Raw genomic sequence first — 12,600 nt, 5'->3', positions numbered from 1 at the left:
GTTCTTTCTCACTCTCCTATTTACTGAAAGCAAGTACGTGTTATTGAGACCTCTGCAGCAGCACTATTTCTCATCTTAACAAGAGCTGAGAGGCAAAATCTAGGTCTGGCCTTGCCTAAATTGCCAAAGTTGGACATTTTTACCTAGATTGTGGCTTCACAGCTCAGGTCCAGGTCCACCAGTGACTGCCATTCCCTTTACAAATGTGTAGGGACAAAGAACGGAGCTTTGGCACCTCAGCTGCAGAGATAGCCCCGCTCCTTGAGCGACTGCAACGCGTTGGTGCCGTGGGAGCAAGCCGTAGGTCTGCTCACAGACATCCCACCCGAGTGCTGGCCATGCCGGCTGGAAGCCACCCCTTGCTCAGTCACCGCTCCTCGGTGTGGGGACCCAACGAGATGGAGTGGTGTGTCTCCCTGATTGCTTTGCTCAAAATCAGCTGGGGAACTTCAGACTGTGAGCCTCACCCATTTCACCTCATTTTGGTGATTTCATCTGATGCTGGGCAGAGAGCACTCTGTGAAGGCCTCTGCAAATGGCCCTGGTACAAAGCTAGCTGTGGGATCCTACCCCCTGCTAGCCCAGCTGTTCATAGTACTGAATCATCACCCCAGCCTTTGTACCAGCATGATGTTCCCGTTCAGTCATGGGAACAGGTAAAATGGAAATAACAAGGTTTGCATCATTTTTTTTATTTTTTTAAAAATTTTTTTCAGAGCGTCCCCCATATGAACTCTCCTTCCTAATATCTACATCAAAATAAATAGTCTCCCCTTTGACACTAAGGTGAGACACTAAAAACTTGTTATTTCCAAATGTCAGACATGAAACACCCTCCGTCAGCCTGACATATTTTGAATGCATCACTGATTGTCAGTGCAGAAAACTGTCAAACACTACCTGGCATTTGAACAAGAAAACACTTTCATACGCTACAATTTTGTTATTTTTCAAAACAGGCAAAGAATTTGGTTTTGTTAAGCCTGTACCCGTGACATACCAGGTTTGGTTCTGGTAAGACTAAACTGCTTTTGAAAATATTTGTGCTTGCTAAAATAATATCAAAACTTTCAAACACTTCTATTGCTGAAACTATGAACACATATTATATGTACATACTGAAAATGTTTATTCCCAATTTAAGATTTGCAAGTCTCAGTTCAAAGAAACTGATGTCCACCTGACAGCTCCGGTCAGGAAGTGAGATCTCTAGGACTACACAGTTTATTCGTCTCACGGACCATGCCAACACCGGTGATATTTTAATTGTGAACCAAAGCCAAGCAAACACAGGGGGCAGGGGTCTCAAGGCACTGCCTGCACAGCAGAAGGGAATTCCAGAAGGGAATGCTGCCAGCTCTGGGACCTGCTGCCGCTGCTTGCTCATGGGGTGCAGGTTCCCCTGCCCCTGATCCACCAAGCACGGTGGGCACACTTCTAGGAACCTTTCCTAGGAGCACGCAGGAGCAGCTGTGCAAATAAGCAGCCGTAGCCCAGTGCCTCCCTGTATTTCCCACATTTTTCCCTCTTGCCCCTTTAGTCTCTGGTTGTGCAGGGTGCACTCAAATCCTCTGAGGCTTACAGAGCCAGGTCTGTGATGAGATCCTTCATGCTGACACTGATGGGCTCATAATTGACTGAAGAATAATCTTATTACTCATATCCCTGATAACTAACATCAGTACCCCATCCCTGAAAGCCTACAAAGAGGAGTGTTTTGTTTGTGTTCTTCCTTTAGTACTTAACACTTCTTTTAGATTGTTTTAATTTAATTTTGATGTAATCTGATAAGAGCTGTACAACTGTCAAAGAAATCTGTCTCATTCTGTCTTATTAAATGCACTTTGAATGAAATTACATTTTTCCCCAATAGCTGTGAAATGAAGGTATCTCTCAATTCAAATGAAGAAGGGATTGATGTGCACTAATCTTACAGTTCAACGCAGTGTTTTTAATTGAGGTAGGAAACAATGTGTGCTTTTGGTGTCCTGCTTTCTTCTGGAGATTTAACAGTACCCTGGAAGGTGCAGAATTTGCCTCATTGTGGTGAGCATCTGGCTGTGGGGTGGCCTACCTTGAGGAGAAAAAAGGAATGAGAGAAAACAAGGAAGAAGGAAGTTAAAGAGAGGGTATTTTTGTAGGGGAAAAAAAATAATAATAAAAAAAAGACAAGGGACAGATGATAAGCACATGCCTCCAGAGACATCCCTCCAGAGGCAGCTCGTCCAGCAAAAGGCTTAGGGCCAGCTGGAGAAGGTCAGAGAGGTCCGAGATGCCACTAGGTCCGGGAAAGACGGGAAGCTGCTCACACAACCAGAAGTTGTTGGCATCCTCCCACAGGGTGCCTTGGGACAGTGCCTCCCAACAGACACGGCCCTCGGCACGACTGCTCTGATGACAGCAAGGAGGTTTTACAGATTAAGGGCCCTCTGTGTATTTTCACTTACTCTGAGGAATGCAGATATTGCTAGAATAGAATAAACCAAATCACAACTTCAAAAGCATTAAGAGAAATCATTAATTAAAAACAAAAGGGTGGTCATCCAGGAACACTGATGTATACAGAATATACACAGATAATATACGTAACAGAGCCTGAAAAATTCATCTCAGTTCTCTGCCACCATTTTGTTATTTCTGTCAAAACACAGCAGCCAGTCTGGAGGGTTTGTGTGATTTCATGGGGAGGGGATTTGCAGAAGCCCAGGCTGTGATATACTGAAAAGAGGCTTTTCCTCTGTGTTCTTACTTGGTTTCTGAGAGCAGCTGTACATTTACTTGCCCACAAGCCAGGACATAACTGAATACATTTTCATTTTTTTTTCAATTAGATTCATAATACATGCCCTGGTAGCTATGTAAAAGACAATACAAAAATTTGCATAATGCCCATATAAGTCTTTTTGTTAATGAATCAAGTCCCAAATGAAGAGCACTAATAATACATTAGTAATCAAAGAGCAAATAGCACCAGTGAACATATCTCAGCAGAGCAGTTATGTGGATCCATTTCTGACTGTCAGTGTCAATGCATGGAAGCAGTAATTAACATGTTGAATTTAATGTTTAAATTTTAATAAATTTAAATGTAATAAAATGCTTTTATTAAATGTTACAGTTCCTTGAAACCTATTATTACTTGTGTCTGACGCATAAATAGAAAATACATTGTCTTACTGAAGAACACAGTGTTTGCTGTCGACAGGACAGATGAAATGAGTTCCTCCAGCAAGAACTTGTTAACACAGGAGCCACTGATAATAGCTGATTAAATACAAACTTAAGAACAAGAATACAGCATTTAAGCCATATAATGTTTATTAAGAATGTAAGGGCCTTATCCAAAGCCTGTTGAAATCATTGAAAAGTCTCTAGTAATGCCATTGTCAGTGAATTCGGAATTAATCCTGTAGAATTTAGATACAAGCACACACCACTGTTTACACCACCGTGTTGTTAATGAGTGAGAAACACCATGCCATGGGACGGGGACCAGTTTAGAGGCCTCTTGCTGGGAAATCCCCCTGTCCACAGCCATCTCAAAGTGCTTTTTGAGTCTCCTCTACAGCATGGGAAGCTCCAAGACCAGGAGAGCTCATGTATGACCTAACTCTTCTCTGTTTTTTGCAAGGCCATGAGTCTGGAGAGGATTTCTGGGAGGTTTTAGGTTTCTCTGCTTTCCCAATAATTCAAAGTCACTGCAGTTTCTAAGATGTAGACACAACGAATTAACCAGCAGCTTCTAGTCTCTGTTTAAGTGTCTGTTGTTGTGTGAAGAGGAACGAGTAGATTGACGGCATTGAGTTTCCCTGTCCCTGGAGAAACGAGAACTGGATTTAGGTTTTCTGAGATGCGAGACAAGAGGCTGAATTTGAGCTAGGCTACTCAGAGCAGGCCATCAAAGGGCTTGACTCCTGTCTTATCTTAAATCATCTGCCTGCCTCATGCTGCAGAGTACCCTGTACAACCACTACTTTAACCTCCATTGCTCCAAGTGGAAGGGTTATGCTGTATTTCTACAGGAAAGGCCATTTTATGCTCGCTGGGGTCACTGCGGAAGCAGAGTTGCAAAGCCAGTCATGCTGCTCCTCCTCACAGACTGTGGCTGGACCCTGCGTGACCACGCAGCACAGACCATGACCACAGCCACCAGGGCTGAACCTTCTCAAATCCTGAAGATGGAGATCACCAGCCGTGGCAAGTGCAACCCGACGTCTCCAAACTCTGCAAATGAATCAACAGCCCTGTGCCTGAGCACCTTCCTGCCTGCTTTGCGTGCGGGCTGACATTTGTGGGGCAACCAGGCAAAGTGGAAGTGTCCCACCGCTTCTTCAGAGCTTGGTCCTTTGTGCCAAGGCAGGGCCATGCCACATTTTTGCCAAGATCCTCCCTCTGGAAGCAGCGACCTGATGGCCACACTTCGCCACCAAGGGGTTGCTGCCAAGGCACAGCTAGCAAGGTCTGTGATCCTTGATCTAGCACATGCTGTGCCCGCTGTTCTACAGGACAAAGATGTATTGGGCTCTTTCGTTAGTATTTTAACAAGTGAGTGCATTGATCCGATGCACTGAATGAAATACTGAGAAAGTTTTTCTCCACAAATCATGAAATGCTAAAAGGAAGATATATAAAATAACCGAGAAATTCTTTTGAGTTAAATGTTTTCCTTTTAGCACCACAATTTAGAGTGACCTGTTTTGTAGAGTTGCCTTCCATGTTGACAGGGACGAGACATTTAGACAAGGTAAAAAGACTGGAGGATCCAAAACCCTAGACTCAAAGGGAGAATGTCTGGTCTATTGTCTGTTTTGATTAATGAAGCCTTTTGCATAGCGAGATAATGTGATCTTTACTGAGCACGGAATGCTACTGCACAGCAGAAATATCAGAAGTATGAATAATATTTGACATGATAACGACATCAATAAGCTAATCTATGTATTACTGGATTCTGCTCAAAAATGCCTCAAATGATATTTGTTTATTTCATAATTGTCAGCCACTTTGATGCACTTGTCATCAGGTTCAACAAGTGCTCCAAGCTACAAGGGTTTGAAACAAAGGGAAGCACTTGGATGAGTCTTACAGTTTAGTGGCATTTGGGGTGAGGGAAGCCATATTCTGTGGCTGTTCCTAGCCATTGCCACAGGTAGCGAGGTGCTGCTCTTTACACACACATTTACAGAGAGCCTCCTGAGGATCCCTCACTACCATAAAACAAAATATTTAAAACCTCTTAAAGACATTTCTATTTCAGCACGATTGTTTGCGAGTCATCAGTGTCTCTGTAAAACAGAAAGTGAGCAAATCAGCAAAATAGCCGCAGCAGCATGCATGGAAAATCTGTTTCCTCGAGCTGGAATTAAGTTTAATTCTGAACTAATTTCCGGTGACTGTTTGGTCACTGTCTCCACTTAATTTTTACTTCTGCATGAGGTTTGGAAGTGGGCATCCGAACCCCATGAACTGCCAAAGAAGCTGGCATGCTTTCCAGCAGAGCCAGTCTGGATGGCACTCAGGGTGACAGCTATATGCTGTTTCTCTATTTTCTTCCTTTGAAATCTAGTTTCAAGAGGACATAGTATTTTTCACTTCCTGTCCCAAAGTGCCGTGCTGCTTTTCTGTGGTTTATTATTTTATCCTCTGTCCTGTGTAGAAGATTATTGTGGCGATGAACGAAATCAACCATGTGTATAAACCATTCATTCATTTGAAAAGCAGGAGAACAAGCGTAAGACTATTAAATTAATTAAATTGTGTCTGCTCAGAGTTAAGCATCACTGGGCCCTGCCCTCTGCACTCCATTTAGTATATGCAACAGTAAATAATCACGTCAAATACAAAATAGGAACCTGAAGCAGGAGCTCTCAAAAAGGCTTGAGAACAGATGGAGAATATTCCAACGGTGCATTTAGAGAGAGCTCTAAAATTGGCTTCAGCTCTGTTTTTGAGTAAATACCGATGTAAATCGTGTAACCAGGTAGGAAGCATGAATAGCGAGGGTCTGTCTCACCGGGCTGACTTTCAGGCTGGAGGTCCCAAGCACTTTGCCCATCGCTAGAGGCACACAGCAAGCACTGGGCGCCGGCCGATAGCCCCGAGGCAGCCTGTTCCCGACAGGATGGGACTGGGGGAACTGTGGCACCTGAGCCGGGCCCTCAGCACCCGCTGTGGCTGGGGCTTGGCTGCTAAATACTGGCGGGCCAGTCTTTGTCTCCCCGAGCAGCACTGGCAACTGCAGCGGTCCAAAAACTTTTCCACGAGCAAGCCTTTATTCTTGGTCAGTAAATATACCCTGCTCAGCAGGTTTTAGCAGAAAAACGAACCCAGAGCTCACATGCAAGTCAGCCTCTGGCTTATTCTGAGCCCCTCTTCTCGCATATTTTAGGATTACATTTCTGCCTTTTTTTTTTCCCAAACGAACTTAAAAGGGATAGCAGCTGTTTCACAAAGCTACCTATTCTCCTACAAGGATTATGCTTTTTTTTATTTTTAATAAAAGAACGCACGGAACCAAACAAAAAGAAAGTACAAGGGAAGTTCATAACCGCTTCCCGGCTGGAAAGACCGCGGACTGCGCGGTTCCCCAGCTCTGCCGGGCAGTCAGACAGACAGACAAGCAGGCAGTCAGGCAGGCGTACGGACACACAGCCGCGCCGCTTCCCCCAGCAGCGCCGAGGGGAGGGGACGCGCAGCCAGCCGGGGGCACCCCCGATGGCTCTGTTGCAATTCCGGGTCCTTTCCCCGCTCGGGAACCTCGCGGCGCCCCGGGCAGCCGTGCCAGCAGCGCGGAGCTGCGGACCCCCCCCGGGACACCGGCGCTGAGCCCTGCGGCCTCCCCCAGGCCCCGCCGAACCCGGCACCGGCAGCAAGAGGAGAAGGGTCTGAGCTGGGCAAAGGCTTTTTCTTTAAATATATATATATTAAAAAAAAAAAAAAAAGAAAGGCAACCGCCCGCCAGCCCCAAGCGAGCAACCGAAGGAAGAAGCCTCTACCCGCGAGGCGCCAGCAGTTTCGGGAGCTGCTGCCAACCTCCGGCTCTCCTTCGGTCCCGCCGGTCCCGGGGCAGTGGAGCCGCCCGCGGCTCTCCCCGCGCCGCTGGCCGCCGCAAACGAGCGGGGAAAGAAAAGGAAAAGGAAAAACATCCCCGCGGGGCCGGGCTATGCCCCGGGCGGGCAGCGGATCCAGGTAGGTCCCGCCGGCTTCTCCTCCTCTTTTCGTGCTCGCCTTTTTTATTATTATTATTTTATTATTGTTATTTTTTGTTCTCCCCCTCTCTTCCTCTCCCCCGTCCTTTACCTCGGGTGCTTTACTTCTGGCAGCTTTAGCCCTCCGGCAGCGCGGCCGGGCCGGGAGCCGCAGCGGGGGGGTGGCAGGAGGGATGCTCGTCCCCGTCTGCAGTCCCAGCGCTGCGCAAAATCCCAAATCCCCCGGGGCGCACCCCGCCAGGGGTGGCAGGGGACTCGGTGCTCGGCTGGGGCCCTTTTGCACCGGGCGGGCAACGGCTCCGCCGAGAGGGCAGCGAGAACAACGCCGGCAACAAATTGGGGTTGTCCAAAGGTTCCCTCCGGGTCCCGCCCCGGCGGGGAGAGAAAATTGTGCTAGTGGTACCGGGGCCGCCCTTGCCCCCAATCCCGTCGGAGCCCCCAGCCCAGCCGGTGCCGGTACCGGAGCCGGTACCGGAGCCGGTACCGGAGCGGGACCCCCCCCCCCCCCCCCGGCCCTGCCCGCCCAGCCCGGCGGTGCGGTGGGGATGTCATTAGGAGACAATTACCTTTTCAGGGCGTCCGCGTCTCCTCACAGAGGTTGTTATTTGGGAAATAGGATCATTTGATTTCATATTGCACTAAATAACACCCAGCCGGCTCAAATTGCCAGCTTCCTAACAGCCACCCAGTGGAACAAATTGCGGGGCGCCGCCGCCGGCCCGGCCGTGTCCTGCCCTGCTCCCCGCTGCCCCTTCCTCATTTTTCTTTCCCCATTTTTTAAAATGTTTGGTTTACGCCTTTGGGCCAGCGGGGCCACCCCAGGCCGCTGCTTGGCAGGAGGGTTGGGGCTTTGGGTGTCGGGGGGCGGCCGGGAGGCGCCTCTGCCCGGCGGCACGCGCGACCCCGCGCAGGCCGGCAGCGGGGTGCCGGGGTCTGGCCTTTTTTTTTTTCCTTTTTTTTCCTTTTTTTTTTTTTCATTTGTTGTTTGTTTTTGTTTTGTTTGTTTGTTTTCTTCCTGCCTTAAGGCCGGTTTATTATCATTTTACTAAAATAGAAGCTTGGGGCGATTTCAGTCTCATTCCCCGCGGAGCAAAGCCACCCGCGAGACAAGCGGGGCTTCCCCGTGGCCCGCGGCGGACCCAGTCCCCTTTTTCCCCCCTTTTTCCTTGCCCCGTGCCCGGCCCCGCGGGCTCCGTCCCCTGGCGGCGGCGGGGCTGCGACTCGCGGCGTCCTGAGCGTGTTGTGCTCCGCCAGCCGCTAATCAAGTAATTTCCCAATCCCAGCCCCATCAAATTGCTCTTTAGCTGTTGAACTGCGGAGTTTTGCTCCTCTTTTCTCATGCTAATCAAACCCATTCAGCGTCTCTCTGTGAGGCTATTTGTAGTGGAATAAATCTCCTTGTTTGCCTGCTGCATGATTAATTGATATTGTTGTATGGCTTTTGTTTGGGCTGCGGAGAGCTGAAAGGCAGCGCATATTGGATGTGACGAAAGGAGCTTGAAACATCATTTCGCTGCTGAGGTCTTTCAGAGGTCGAGGGATAGACCGATCGCATTATTCATCCTATTTATTTATCCTTATTAGAAAATATGATGAAAGAATAAGGACCGGAGTCTTTTTTAAACAGCGCATACACAACCCCAATTAAAAAGAGTGCCGAAGACGAGGTCTTTTCTCCATATTAGAAAAATAGCTCTTTTTAACGAGGACCAATTAAATTGTACTTCATTTTACCTGGGATTTCACAATAGACTTAGCAACAAATTGCCTTTCTTCCTTGCTGTTAATTACCGACAGAGCCGGCCATGCTCCCCATGGCGCAAAGCCCCCACGGGGTGAAGGCGCCCACCCCGAACCCAGACCCTGGCAGTGGTGGCAAGCACTGGGACAGCTCTCGTGGCAGACCCAAGCTCCAGCTGGCCCCCAAATCCAGCCAGAGCACGGCCATATCCCCCTCAAACCAAGGCTGAGCCTGGGTCCCCCCATCCCCTCCTGCCACACACATGTGGAGCTATTTTGGCCTGGCCCTGGCCTCCATTCCCAGGCCTCCCCGACTCCCCCTGTTATTTTAAAAACTGCACCCGTACTCCCTGAGGACATCGCTGCAACCAAGAGACTCAATTAAATAATCCCAGCTCTTTGCTTCTCCCACAAATGGCTTTTTTTTTCTTCCCCCGAATATTTCCTTTTCCAAGTTCCTTTTCAAAATGAAAAAAAGAAACAAAACAAAAAAAAAAAAAGAAGAACAACAGGAAAAAAAAAAAGAAAAAGAAAAGGGGGGGAGAAAAGAAAGAAACTGTTCTCCTTTCTTTTCCCTGTGTGCAGGGTAATTGATAGGCTCTATCAGAGGTCAGGATTTGCATAAGAATTAAGAGCAGTAAATTAATTTAATATTCCATGCACATCTCCAATTATTCCTGCAGACCTTTGTCTCCACGGCTGGCAAAGAGAAGGTTCAGCTGCTCTTCAACCAAACAACATCTGTGCAGTTAATAATTTGATAAACAGCTCATACAAATAGTTTCTGAATTATCTGCCAACCCAATGACTATTCAGTTTTGAAACACTTGGCAAGGTCTGTTACGTGCGGTCAGAGCTTTGTAGCCTTGCTCCCGTGATTTAGCTGCCTGGGCGGACATTTTTTGTCCTTATCTTTTACATATAATCAGCTTCTTCCAACAAAAAGGCATCAATAACAGTATGTAAAATAAGTAATTACCAGTAATTAATAAAAGCTCCCCCCTCCCAATTTCAGATGATTTTTGCCCGGGCTGAGGAGCAAGGGGTGGCTGCAGGAGGGGGGTTGCATGTGCAGAGCTGCAGCCTGGGTGACGCGCCTCTTGTATGGAGCTGCTGCGGGGCCAGGGACCCCGCCAGCACCTTCGGGGCTCAAGGTTTACATCCCTGCTCGGTCTGTCTCAGGCTTTATGGGCAGCATCATCGGTGCCCGCACAAACGGCGATTAATTGTTCAGGCTGCAGGGCAGCTCAGATCTACGCTCCTCAGCTGCTTCCTTCCCTGCAGCACGAGCTGCAAAGGGGCAATGCTTGTTTTTGGAAATCCCCGCTTTCCCTTGCCCCAGCTTCAAAGGGAGGGGGGCTGAGCGCAGCCTCCTGAACCCCTCTTACAGCTCAGCAAGGGCAGCCTGACTTGCACCTTTGCTTTCCAGAGGAAATCCAGCCTCGTAAAACCGCAGCAGCTCCTTCCTCCCCCCAGCACAGGTTTGGAAGCCCATCGCCACATTCGCCAACCACCACGGCTTCCGACACAGCCCATGGTGGTGACTCCAACCATGACAGTGGCACCAGACTTGCCCGACTTATTTTTAAATGCACACATTTAATGTACAACCAACAGAAATAATTGTAGGGGTAATACCCCAACGATCCCCTCTCCGCTGTGTAATTGGGATGATAACCTTGCGCAGACACGGATGGTCTTTGCTAATTTCCTCGTCTGCATGGCTTGTGTTTTTAGTGTTGCTTCTGATAGGTATTAATAAGTGTGAGTGGATACATGTAGAAAGAGAGAGATTTACATAGATATTGGGAATCCACTTGTAGTGAGCTCAGATCCAGTGAAACTGCGTGGATAATGAAGATGAATGGAAGGGCTAATTTGTTCCAGAGTGTGGCAATACGCCACCTTCATTTTCAGTGTGAGGAGTCCCCAGCTCAGAGGCAGGTGCTAGCAGTGCTGCAGGATCCGTCCCCACCACACGGTCGGTCTTTTAAAGAAATTGGCTTCCCAGTAAGGCAGCCACGCTGTATTTCAAATTGCTGTTCCATCTCTTGTATTCACAGGTCTAAATTGAATGTACAGAACCATTCCTTTCTCTGCTTAATGTAACACTTGCAGCAAAAGCGCTTGAAGCAATTGAAGACTACATGGAAGTTTTGAGTAGTCTCGATAAGAAGCGCTAGGCTCGATGTCCTCGCACTTTAATGAGGGTATGCAGCATCGATCCGTACATACTGGCAAACATTCTTCAGCACAGAGCTGCAAATGCCGGGCTCCATGCCGAGACCTGCTCAGCGGATGACAGCAACGACAGCTGGGTGCTTGCTGCCCCCAAATCCCCCAGCTTTGACTTCGGCAAGAGCTGTGCCCCACGCACCAGCCAAGCTCACCTGCAGAAAGCCCGTTTGCAGCACATGCTGCAGGTGTGGGTAGCTCGTGGCAGGGCAAGATGTGGCCAGGAAATGCAATTCCCAAACTGCCTCTCAGAGCTCCCATCTAATTGTGTTTGCCAGACAAATAACTGCCCTTTTCCCTGTCCTGGGATGTACGTCCAATTACTCTGTTGGAGTGCAATGAGAAGGAAAATTAAATTTGTACCCTGAATGCTGTAATAAATCCAACAGCCACCTCGTGCCTCTGCTAACGAGGGCTGTGGTGAGGGGCAGTGCCATGGAGTGTCCTGAAGCTGCAGTTTCAAGGCACAGCCACTTTTTTATGAACCTGGCCTGGCAGCATCATCCCTGTCTTCCGGGAGCCAGGCACAAAGCAAGGATCCTTGGCTGGCTTCAGCAGGCTGGGAGCTGCGGCTAGCAGGGGTAACGCGTGCTGAGGTGTGGAGCTTCCCCCAGCCTGACCCCGCAGGAGTCCATGCCAAGTCCCCGTGTGCAAACTCCTTGTGAGGGCTGCACACCGACTCGCCTCTCTGGAGCCTGCCACAGGTGCAGCACAGAAACACGATGCAGGTGGGTGCCCTCCACACTCCCAGCAGCACCGTCACCTCCTGCACGCCCCCAGCTTACACCCTGGGCTGTACAAGGGCTGGTTCTACCACGTGTCTGCAACACCAAGCAGCTGCAAAACCACCCAAAAATTTGCCAAGGGTCCACTAGCGATATCACTGCCACTCACTACCATCAGGCACTAAGCATCACTCCAAAATTAATAAAAAGTTGGTTTTTAAAATATTATGAAGTTCTCCAGGCTAAAGGGAAGGTTAATGCTCCTCTCCATAGTCATGCAAGTTTTGTGTTTGCCGTCATGAAGATTAGTTGGTTTTTCTCTCCCTTTTAAAGAGAAAATTTACATGATGAATAGGAATCCAGGAATAATTACATCAATGGAAGCGCAAGGATCAAGTGCCAAATGTGGATGGGCGCCTGGGACTCAATAAAGCCCTGCAGGCTCACCCAGCGGAGGCGAAATGACACAAGGCAGCGCTGGTCCAGCTGTGGGGGAGGGGGCTGCAAGCTGGGATGCCACTGAGGAGCAGCGCCCAGCACTGGCCACAGAGACCCTACATTAAGGTTCAGAGGCTGCAGACTCAATTCCTGCCATTGACAGCCCTCACTGGGGCACGGTATTACCCTATTGTAACAGAGGATTCAGCAGTCACACTAGCATAAACCCAGAGCTCACAATGGGGAACCAGCCC

General features: G+C 48.7%; 1 protein-coding gene and 1 long non-coding RNA gene across 2 annotated transcripts in view; one reads left to right on the top strand and one right to left on the bottom strand.

The window, feature by feature from the left end:
• KIZ (kizuna centrosomal protein) overlaps positions 1 to 7,429 on the bottom strand; it is a 61,399-nt gene extending 53,970 nt beyond the window's left edge. The window contains exon 1 of the mRNA XM_083832654.1: positions 7,300 to 7,429. The gene's annotated coding sequence lies outside the window, so the exon portion shown is untranslated. The remainder of the gene's footprint in view (positions 1 to 7,299) is intronic.
• On the top strand, positions 2,089 to 12,073 carry LOC310898138. Its single transcript, XR_014582980.1, has 2 exons — positions 2,089 to 7,188; positions 11,012 to 12,073. It is a non-coding gene; the product is annotated as an uncharacterized lncRNA (long non-coding RNA).
• Positions 12,074 to 12,600: the final 527 nt, after the last annotated feature.

Source organism: Anser anser, assembly GCF_964211835.1.
Source record: "Anser anser genome assembly, chromosome: 3".
NCBI lineage: Eukaryota > Metazoa > Chordata > Aves > Anseriformes > Anatidae > Anser > Anser anser.
This window is presented reverse-complemented; position numbering and strand designations above follow the sequence as displayed.